Source organism: Cynocephalus volans, chromosome 8, assembly GCF_027409185.1.
Source record: "Cynocephalus volans isolate mCynVol1 chromosome 8, mCynVol1.pri, whole genome shotgun sequence".
Taxonomy (NCBI): Eukaryota; Metazoa; Chordata; class Mammalia; order Dermoptera; family Cynocephalidae; genus Cynocephalus; species Cynocephalus volans.
Window position 1 is genome coordinate 123,085,537 of NC_084467.1, and position 11,358 is coordinate 123,096,894.

Here is an 11,358-nt window from a genome sequence, read left to right on the forward strand (position 1 = left end):
CCATCTTCTTGTATCCTCTCTAATTTCTCTCAGCAGTGGTTTGTAGTTCTCATTATAGAGATCTTTCACCTCCTTGGTTAACTCAATTCCTAAGTATTTTATTTTTTTGGTGGCTATTGTAAATGGGCAGGCTTTATTGATTTCTCGTTCTGCATGTTCACTATTGGAGAAAAGAAATGCTACTGATTTTTGTGTGTTGATTTTGTATCCTGCTATTGTGCTGAAATCATTTATCAATTCCAACAGTTTTTTTGTAGAGGTTTTAGGCTGTTCGATATATAGGATCATGTCATCTGCAAAGAGGGACAGTTTGACTTCATCTTTTCCAATCTGGATGCCCTTTATTTCCTTCTCTTCTCTGATTGCTCTGGCTAGTACTTCCAACACTATGTTGAATAGGAGTGGTGAGAGTGGGCATCCTTGTCTAGTTCCTGTTCTTAAAGGAAAAGCTTTCAGCTTTTCCCCATTCAGGATGATATTGGCAGTGGGTTTGTCATATATGGCTTTAATTATGTTGAGATACTTTCCCTCTATACCTAACTTATAGAGGGTCTTTGTCATGAATGAGTGCTGAACTTTATCAAATGCTTTTTCAGCATCTATAGAGATGATCATATGGTCCTTGTGTTTGAGTTTATTAATATGGTGTATCACATTTATTGATTTGCGTATGTTGAACCAACCTTGCATCCCTGGGATGAATCCCACTTGATCGTGATGAATAATTTTTCGTATGTGTTGCAGTATTCTGTTTGCTAGTATTTTAGTGAGGATTTTTGCCTCTATATTCATCAAGAATATCAGCCTGTACTTTTCTTTTTTGGTTATATATTTACCTGGTTTTGGTATCAGGATGATGTTTGCTTCATAGAATGAGTTTGGGAGATTTGCGTCTGTTTCAATCTTTTGGAATAGTTTGTAAAGAATCGGTGTCAATTCCTCTTTGAATGTTTGGTAAAATTCTGCTGTGAATCCATCTGGTCCTGGGCTTTTCTTTGTTGGGAGCCTTCTGATAACAGCTTCATCTCCTTTATTGTTATTGGTCTGTTCAAATTTTCTACGTCTTCACGGTTCAGTTTTGGGAGCTTGTGTGTGTACAGAAATTTATCCGTTTCCTCCAGATTTTCCAATTTGTTGGTGTATAGTTGTTTATAGTAGTCTCGAATGATTCCTTGTATTTCAGATGAATCAGTTGTAATATCGCCTTTTTCATTTCTAATTTTTGTTATTTGAGTCTTCTCTCTTCTTTTTTTTGTTAGCCATGCTAATGGTTTGTCAATTTTATTTATCTTTTCAAAGAACCAACTTTTTGATTCATTGATCTTTTGAATTGTTTTTTTGGTTTCAATTTCATTCAGTTCTGCTCTGATCTTAATGATTTCTTTCCGTCTGCTAACTTTAGGTTTGGATTGTTCTTGTTTTTCTAGTTCTTTAAGGTGAAGTGTTAGGTTGTTCACTTGCCATCTTTCCATTCTTCTAAGGTGAGCATTTAATGCAGTAAATTTCCCCCTTAATACTGCTTTTGCAATATCCCACAGGTTTTGGTATGATGTATCATTGTTTTCATTAGTTTCAATAAATTTTTTGATTTCCTGCTTGATTTCTTCTTGGACCCATATGTCATTAAGTAGAATGCTGTTTAATTTCCATGTGTTTGTATAGTTTCCGGAGTTTCGTTTGTTATTAATTTCTAGTTTTAATCCATTGTGGTCTGAGAAAATACATGGGATAATTCCAATTTTTTTGAATTTATTGAGACTTGATTTGTGACCTAATATGTGATCTATCCTGGAGAATGATCCATGTGCTGATGAGAAGAATGAATATTCTGAGGTTGTTGGATGGAATGTTCTGTAGATATCTGCCAATTCCAATTGGTCTAGAGTATTGTTTAGATCTTGTGTTTCTCTACTGATTCTTTGCCTAGATGATCTGTCTAATATTGACAGTGGGGTGTTCAGGTCCCCTGCTATTATGGTACTAGTGTCTATTTCCTTCTTTAGGTCTAATAGAGTTTGTTTTATAAATCTGGCTGCTCCAACATTGGGTGCATACATATTTATGATTGTTATGTCTTCTTGATGGATCAGTCCTTTTATCATTCAGTAGTGTCCCTCATTGTCTCTTTTTATGGTTTTTAGTTTAAAGTCTATTTTGTCAGATAGAAGAATAGCTACTCCAGCTCGTTTTTCTTTTCTGTTTGCATGGTAAATCTTTTTCCATCCTTTCACTCTTAGTCTATGTGAATCTTTATGGCTGAGGTGGGTCTCTTGTTAGGCAGCATATAGCTGGGTCCTCCTTTTTGATACAGTCAACCAGTCTGTGTCTTTTGATTGGGGAATTTAAGCCTTTTACATTAAGAGTTGTTATTGAAAGGTGTTGATTTAGTCCTAGCATTTTATTGGTTGTTTGGTTGTCTTAGGTGTCTTTTGTTCCTTGCTTTCTGATTTACTGTTTGGTTTCTGTGTTTGTTGGTTCCTTAGGTTGTAGATAGCGTTTTTGTTTGTTTGTTTTCTCTTCATGAATGCCATTTTTATTATACTAGTGGGTTTAGATTTTTCTTGGGTTTTTATGGCAGTGGAAGTTATTTTTCAGGAACCAAATCCAGTACTCCCTTGAGGATTTCTTGTAAGGGTGGTCATGTGGTAGTGAACTCCTGCAGTTTTTGTTTGTCTGAGAAATATACTATTTGCCCTTCATTTTGGAAGGATAGCCTTGCAGGGTAGAGTATTCTTGGCTGGCAATCTCTGTCTTTTAGTATTTTCAATATATCATCCCATTCCTTTCTAGCTTTTAGGGTTTGTGATGAAAAGTCTGATGTTAGCCTGATTGGGGCTCCCTTATAGGTGATTTGACGCTTCTCTCTTGCAGCTTTTAGGATTCTCTCTTTGTCTCTGAGTTTTGCCAATTTGACTATAACATGTCTTGAAGAAGGCCTTTTTTGGTTGGATAAGTTTGGAGATCGTTGAGCTTCCTGGATCTGAAGATCTGTGATTTTTCCTATACCTGGGAAGTTTTCTGTCACTATTTTGTTGAATATGTTTTCAATGCAATCTCCGTTTTCCTCCCCTTCTGGAATACCCATGACTCGGATATTTGAGCACTTAAGGTTGTTTGATATCTCTCTCAGATTTTCTTCAATGTCTTTGATTCTTTTTTCTTTCTTTTTTGAGGCAACAAAATTTAACATGTATCAGATACCAAAGTGAATGCAGAAACAGAATATCATGCAGAAAAGTATGAGTATGTTTCCAAGAACTAGTTAAATAAGTAACGCACATCAAAGGTAAAAAAAAAAAAAATGTTGAAGATTATAAAGGATTAAGGAAAAGGATTCTTTGCTGAAGTTCCCATCCACCCTGAGGCATAGAGGTGGTGGTGCCTCCCTCTCACCTCAAGCGTGGTGAGAGGGCCTTCAAGAAGACCCCTTTAAAAGCTTAACTTGTGTTCCCTGGATCAAGGGATATGTGTTTCCAGTGTGGAAAATTGTAAATCAAATGGGTGAAAGATGGGACTGCACCAGTTTTCAGTCCCCCTCCCCACTGGTGGGAAAATGACGTGTAAGTGTTTGACATGGGCCACATGTGGGTCGCAGCAAGGAGAGAGAGTTGACCTGGAGCCCTTTAAACTCTGACTAGAGAGGATCTCCTAGAAGAATGACAAACCCCAACAGAAAATCTGAGCCACAGGAAATCCAGAGGCTGAGAAAATAAAATATATCATCTGCATCATGAGAGGCACAAGCAGAGGAGCCTCTGAAGAAGCCAGGAGAATGGCCTACAGACAGTTAGCCGTAACCACCTCTTGGATCTAGAAAGCTCTAATCCAGTACTAAAGTAAGACCTCTCCCATTCATTCATTCAGTCATAAGTATTTATTGAGCACTGCTTTGTGCCAGACATGATTCTAGGCCCTCAGTATGTCAGTGAACTACTGTGGAGCCTACATCCTTTAAGGAAGTCGTGGGAGAGGGATGGCAAACATAAAAATTAACACAATGAATATATAAATTACATAGCATAATAGAAATTTGTAAGTGCTATGGGGAGTGAGAAACAGGGTAAGGGTGATGGAGTTATAATTTTTTAAAGTTTATTTTGAAATAATTTCAAACTTACAGAAAAGTTATAAGAATATTGTAGAGAATGCCTATATACCTTCATGTACATATATATGTATGCACTTATATATTATCTATTTGTTATCAGTATGGACTCACAGATTCTTATTTTATTCAATAGGTTATGATCCATTACTATCATTATTTATATTAAATATCAAAATTTTCTTAGCACATCTTTATCTTTTAGCACAAGATCTTCCAGGGCTGCTCTGGAAATCAGCTACTTTCCCGAGAAGCCCTAGCTTCTTGTAGGGGAAAATGGTGTCTAAAAATCAAGATCTGGGTCCTAGGTGTGTTCTTTGCTACTGGAGTGTCATTATCCTTTCAGCAGACAGAGCTAGAAATATACACACACACTTTTCTTATTCTATTCTATTTTATCCTGTCATTCTCATTGTATTTTTTCTACATGTGATTTTAAAAACCATCCAAATGTTATTGATTTCCTATATATATATAAGTTCATGAATATATATTTTATTCATAAATTTATAATGATATCTCTAATTCCATTGCAACCCTACAGGGCTCTCCCAGTCATGGAAAAAGTGGAAAGGGAGGGTACTCACATTTATTTGTATAGCTGATGAATGAGTGATGAATGCATGTTTCTCATGGGCAGCCTTTTTCCCAAGAGCAAGAAGGGTGAAGCTGAGCCAATTATGCTCAGTTTATTCTTCCCAGAGTCACGATCAGGTAAGTCGTTCCACCTCCCCAGGGACAGCATGGACAAGTGCAAAGAGAGAAACCAGGAGTCACAGCAGTCGTGCTCCCCTCACATGGGAGGAAATGCAGGGTGTGGGGAAAAAGTACCCTTCCCCAATATTCGTACCAATGAATATTAATTGCATCTCTACCTCTATCCCCCACCCTTTTATAGATTTTACTACTATAGTAGTGCTATTTCTTACATCATCAAAATCTCTCTTTATTGAATTATTTTGACCACTCATCATCTTCCTCTTGTTGCCTTATTTTTATACTCCCTTTCTTCGCCAAACATTGCAGAGTTGTCTATACAATCTTATTTGTAATTCTTTCTCCCAGCCACGTTCGGTCAGGGTTTCTTTCCCATAACTCCTCTGAAACTGCTCTTGTTAATGTCACTTCTCTAAATCCTACTTCATCTTTCATCAATATTTACCAGTTGACTACTCCATCCTCCTCTCTGGCCTTTATAACATCACCTTTCCTGGTTTCTCTCTAACTTCCTTAGTGGCTCCTTCTTGTTTTCTTTTGCTAGCTCCTCCTCCCTGTAGGGAAAATGCAGGAAAATGGTCAGGACCCCTCAGATGTTCAGAATCTTGCCGAGCATTTGATGTAAATAGGCATATGCACCCATGTGTCCTGGGTTATGACTTAAGTATAAAGGATGAGTGGCTCTAATCCATGGGGCCCCTTGCCCCTGAGATGCCCCCAGGGGAGCAAAGGGGAGGCTGCTACTGCTTCTGGAGGCTACTACTGCTAGTGCCCCCGGGATGCCCCGAGAGGCTACTGCCACTGCTGTTTCTGCTGCTGCTGCTGCTGCTGAAGAAGATGCTGAGGATTGAGCTCGTGTTGTCTGTCAACAGTTGCCGGGATCTTTTCCCAATTATCTAGTGTGAATCTGCGTGTGAGGGGTCTGGTGACTCAGCCTGTACAATGGGTTTGAAGGGTCTGTGGGCCCTAACCCCTAGCCCAGACAATACGGATGGAAAACTTAGCATAACTAAAATAATGAAACATTTTGGGCTTTAGTTTTGAATTGCCCAGCCATATGATTGATGTAGTCGTGTTGCTTTACAATTGGCTACATTGGCAGGAGTCTGACAATAACCCCAACCAGACAATTAGTGTAGCTATAGCTATGGCTCTAACCCAACACAATCCTATAGACTGGCTATGACTGTGCTAGGCTTGGCAGATCTCAGCTGTATTCAGCCAAGTTTGACTCTAGACTGCAAATCAGGTTTAGATCTGCAAGTCATGAGTCTCACTCCAGGACTCAGGCTGAAGGAGCAATGGCTTCCTGGAACATGCTCCTTTCATGACAGGTGACAGAAGCACAAAAGAGATGACAGAAATTTTCCATGCCTCCTAAAGCCTTAGATTGAAATCTCAGTCACTGCTATGGTTTATATGTGTCCACAGAATGTGTGAGCTGCAAACTTAATCCCCAGTGCAATAGTGTTGGGAGGTGGTGGCTAGTGGGAAGTGTTCCCACTTGCTCAGCTTCCTCAGCAGCAGCGGCAGCAGTGGTGGCGGCCTCCCAGGGGCATCCCTGGGGCCCCTGACAGCAACAGCCTCCAGCAGCAGTAACAGCCTCACTATGGCCCCCCCACCAGGCATCCCAGGGCATCCCAGGGGTGGGGGGCACTGTGAATCAGAGCCTTTAGTCCTTTATACTTAAGTCCAATAACCCAGGAAGACCTGGGTGCCCACTCACATCCACATCAGACAGTAGCCAAGAGGGTTGGCCCGTGGCTCACTTGGTAGAGTATGGTGCTAATAACACCAAGGCCACGGGTTCGGATCCCTATATAGGGGTGGTCGGTTTGCTCACCTGGGAGAGCGTAGTGCTGACAACACCAAGTCAAGGGTTAAGATCCCCTTACTGGTCACCTTTTATTTAAAAAAAAAAAAAAAAGACAATAGCCAAGGAACAAGGAACACCTGGGCAGATGTGCACAGTTAACATATTTACATCAGATGCTCAGCAAGATTCCAAACCCTCGAGGGAGCCTGACCATTTACCTTCACTTTCCCTACAGACTTCCCAGCCTTCAGAACTGTCAGCCAATAAACTTCTGTTCATTACAAATTACCCAGTCTCAGGTATTCTGCTATAGCAGCACAAAACAGACTAAGACAGTCATAATCTGTGATTATTTTATTGTTTTTATTGACAGGTTCCCCTATTAAAATGTAAGTTCTATTAGTGCCTGGCATTCCATGGGCACTTGGCAAATATTTATTAGATTAATGTTAAATGAGAGGATTCTGGAAAAGCAGTTTGAAGCTAGACTGTTAAGGATCTTGAAATGCCATGTTTGAGAGTTTGAACTTCATCCTAAAAACAATGGTCACAGTCACTGAAGAAGAGATCTGCCTTAGAAAGATAACTGCATGTAACCTGCATGTAAGGGGTCTGGTGATCTAGCCTGGTATGTGAGGGGTCTTGTTAAGCTACACGATTCCGCCAGTTGTCAGGCTGAAGCAATAGCTAATAGCTACACCAATTGTATTGTTAAAGCAATTCATAACAAAAGCCAACAGGATAAGGACTCACAGACCCTTCAAACCCATTGCACAGGCTGGGTCACCTCACACGCAGGTCCACACTAGGTAATTGGGAAAGATCCCGGGAGCTATTGGAAGAGGACACGAGCTCAGTCCTCAGCAGCAGCAGCAGCAGCGGTGGTGGCCTCCTGGGGCATCCTGGAGGCCCTGGCAGCAACAGATTGCAGCAACAGCCTCTAGCAGCAATAGCAGCCTTGCTGTGGCTCCCCCGCAGGGGTGGGGAGCATTGTGGATCAGAGCCACTCGTTCTTTACACTTAAGTCCATAACCCAGGACACCTGGGTGCACATGAGCAATTACATTAGACAATAACCAAGTAACACCTGAACACATGTGCATATTTACATCAAGTGCTCAGCAAGATTCTGAACATCTGACAGGCCCTGACCATTTTCCTATATTTTCCCAACAGGTCTGGTGACCCAGCCTGGCATGTGAGGGGTCTGGTGACCCAGTCTGTACAATGGGTTTGAAGGGTCAGAGCCCTAGCCCTGACAATACAAATGGAAACTTAGTATAACTAAAATAATGAAACATTTTGGCTTTAGTTATGAATTGCTTTAACAATACAATTGGCTACAATGGCAGGAGTCCAACAATAGCCCTAAGCAGACAATTGGTGTAATCACCTAGCAATACAAACACAAACGTAATAATAATAGCCACCGTATTAGTCTGTTTCTATTGCTTATAACAAAAATACACAGAACTGTTTAATTTGTAAGAAAATGAAGTTTATTGCTTACAGTTTTAGAGTCTGGGCAGTCCAAAGTTGAGGGAACACATCTGGTGTCTTCTTGGTGGTGGCTTTACAGCGATGCAGGTGTTTCACAAGGCAGAAAATGGTGGCACAGAGAGAGACTCATGTGTACTCCTTTTTAAAGTCCTCAGAATCACACCCCCGACCACTACTAAACCATCAACTTAATCACCTCTTCAAGGCCCCCCTTTCAATTACCATAATAGGATTTGCCACCCTCAACAGTTACAGTGGGAATTAAGCTTCTAATATATGAATTTTGGGGGACACAATTCAATCAGTCCACAGCAGCCACCATTTATTAACTGCCTATAGTAGGCCCAAACTGTATACTATCTTCACAACAGCCAAGCAAAACTGGTGTCAGCATACTAATTTTGCAGATAAGAAGGCAAAACAAAGTTCAGAAAATATGTAATTTCCCCCAAAGTCGCGCAGCTAAATAAATGATTCTTCTGGAATACCACTGCAGGATTGTCTGATTCCCAAGCACAAGTTGTGGGAGACAAGAAGTGATGCCAAGTGTTTTGCTAAGGTAATTACTTAGATGATGTCCTTTGCTGGAATATGTAAAGATTTGATTGGAAAGGTAATGAATGTGGCTTTGGGCAACCCGTGGGTGAGAAGCCTGGGTAATACAGTAAATGTTTCTGCATGAAGAAGAAATTAACTCTGGCTAACTTGCTGAATAGAATAATTCTTGCAAGGCTATGAGGGCTCACAGAGTCAGTGGTAGGCCGGAGGTAGGAGCTTCATAAAAAGGCCAGGAACATGGAGTTCCAGAGGGCTAGAAAACACAAATGAGTAATCCATTCATTGATTTAACAAATAGTTACTGAAGGCTTATTCTATGCCTAGGGATACAGCAGTAAACAGACCATATCTCCACCTTTGTGTACGTTGCATTTGAATAGGGGGCCAGATAATAAACAAATAAGTTAAATAAATTTTCAGATGGTAGAAAATTAAACAAGAAAGGGGGATAAGGAGTCCCTCGAGGAGCGGGCTGTAATTTTTAATGGAGTTGTCAGAAAAGACTCTCAGAGAGGTCTGGTCTGCCCACTGCTGCCACCATAATGAATGAGACTTCCAAATGTCCCATATTGCTGCTAAATCTCTCAAAGGTCAGAGTCCTAGGGGTGAGCATCTTATTGGCAAAGCTGAAGGCACATGCCCACCCCCTTAGTTCCTCTGAAGCGGGGGAGACAGAGAATTGGCCCTTTAACTTCTGCATTACAGTAGGTAATACCTTCAAAGAACATGGAAAAAATGAGGGATTTTCCTAAAAGAGAAGGGAGTTTGTATTCTAGACAACCAAACTACCCATAGGAGTGGATGCAATCATTAAGGATAAGGTCAAAGAAAAGAACCACAGAAAAGAAGAATGAGAAGAAAAAAATAGAGGATAGCACTTTGGAGAATCTTGAACACATTTTAAGAGGCAGGGAAATGAAGAGGAACCAGTAAAGGAGAGCAGAAAGAAAAAAAATCAGGAGAGAGCAATGTTTGAGAATCCAAGGATAGAGAGAGTTTACAAGGCAAATGGTGACCTTTGAGACAGGAGTTTGAGAAGAGGGTTGTAAGCGGACACCAGATTGCAAATGGAGAAGGAATTAATGGTGAGTGAAGTAGGGACAGTGTAATTTCTGAGCCAAAGTGTTCCACATCATAATTCAAGCTGTTGTAATGGGACTTACAAAATACTCTATCCTAAGATAAAAGGAAAATAGGACTTTGTCCTCACTTCATTTAAACTTCACAATGGCTGGCCAGTTAGCAAAGTTGGTTAGAGTGTGGTACTGATAACACCAAGGTCCACAGTTCAATCCCTGGACGAACTGCTGCCAAAAAACAAACAAAAACTTCCCAACAACCTTGTGAGAATGGTTTTACTCCCATTTGGAGATGGAGAAAAATGACATCCAATATCCAGTATTGGAGAGTATTATAACTTTTTTCCTAGAGTGCATCTTGTTAATAGCTATCAAAAGACTTTAAAAGAGGCCGACCCCGTGGAGCACTCCGGAGAGTGTGGTGCTGGGAGCACAGCGATGCTCCTGCTGCGGGTTCAGATCCTATATAGGAATGGCCGGTGCGCTCACTGGCTGAGTACCGGTCACGAAAAGGACAAAAAAAAAAAAAAAGACTTTAAAAGGTATTTCTCTGACCCAGAAATTCCTCTTTAAAGTAATTTAGCCAAAAGAAATAATTGTAAGCATGCAAAATACAAAACAAAACATAAGGGGCTGGCCAGTTAGCTCAGTTGGTTAGAGCACAGTGTTCTAACACCAGTGTTCGGATCCCCTTACTTGCCAGCACCCCCAAAACAAAACAAAAAAACATGTACACGGATTTATTGACAACATTATACACCGTTTGGAATAGGAAAGAATTGAAAACAAGCTAACTCCTACAAGAGGAGTGATATGAAACAAACTGCAGTCAAATAATGTTGCATAATGAATTGTTCAAGGAAATGGTTTACAATTTATGAGATGGGTGAAAGAAAGTCAGCCGAGATGCTAGGTACCATTCAAGTTTTATTAAAGAAAGAAATCTGCTGGGCTGTACTCAAAATAGAGGACAGTCCCGGGCTGCCCTGAAAATGGGGGACAGCACCAGGTGTGGGGGTGGTAGAGCTTATATTGGTATGTTGGCGCTAAGAGCTGGGGGTTGTAATTCCGGGATGGGGATTGAGTTAGGTCATGGGAATGGAGAGTTCTGCGCATGAGGCATTTTCTCCAAAACCATGAGGCTCTTGTAAAAGAGAATGGGGAAGGGGAGGGGAAGGGAGGAGGTGGACAGCGCCGTTTTGTACTTGGGCTTGTCTAAAATGGTGCTGGTTATGTTGCAGATCTATTAGTGGGTAGAGAAGACTGCAAAACAGTAAATACAGTATGACTATATTCTCTGGGTCATTTCTTGTGGTTTTTTTCTGTATTTCCCAAAATTTCTACAATAAACATTTGCTTTTGTAATGAGATTTTTAAAAGAAGGCTATCAGTGGTTAAGTACTTGCCTGTGGTCAAACAGGGATAACTGGAAAAGGAGAGGCCAGAATTATCCTGAGTTTTCATTCATCCCTTCTACCACGTCAGTCTGCCCTTTCTTACACAGAACAGTCAGCAAGGGGTGTGTGTGTGTGTGTGTGTGTGTGTGTGTGTGTGTGTGTGTGTGTGTGTGTGTGTGTGTGTGT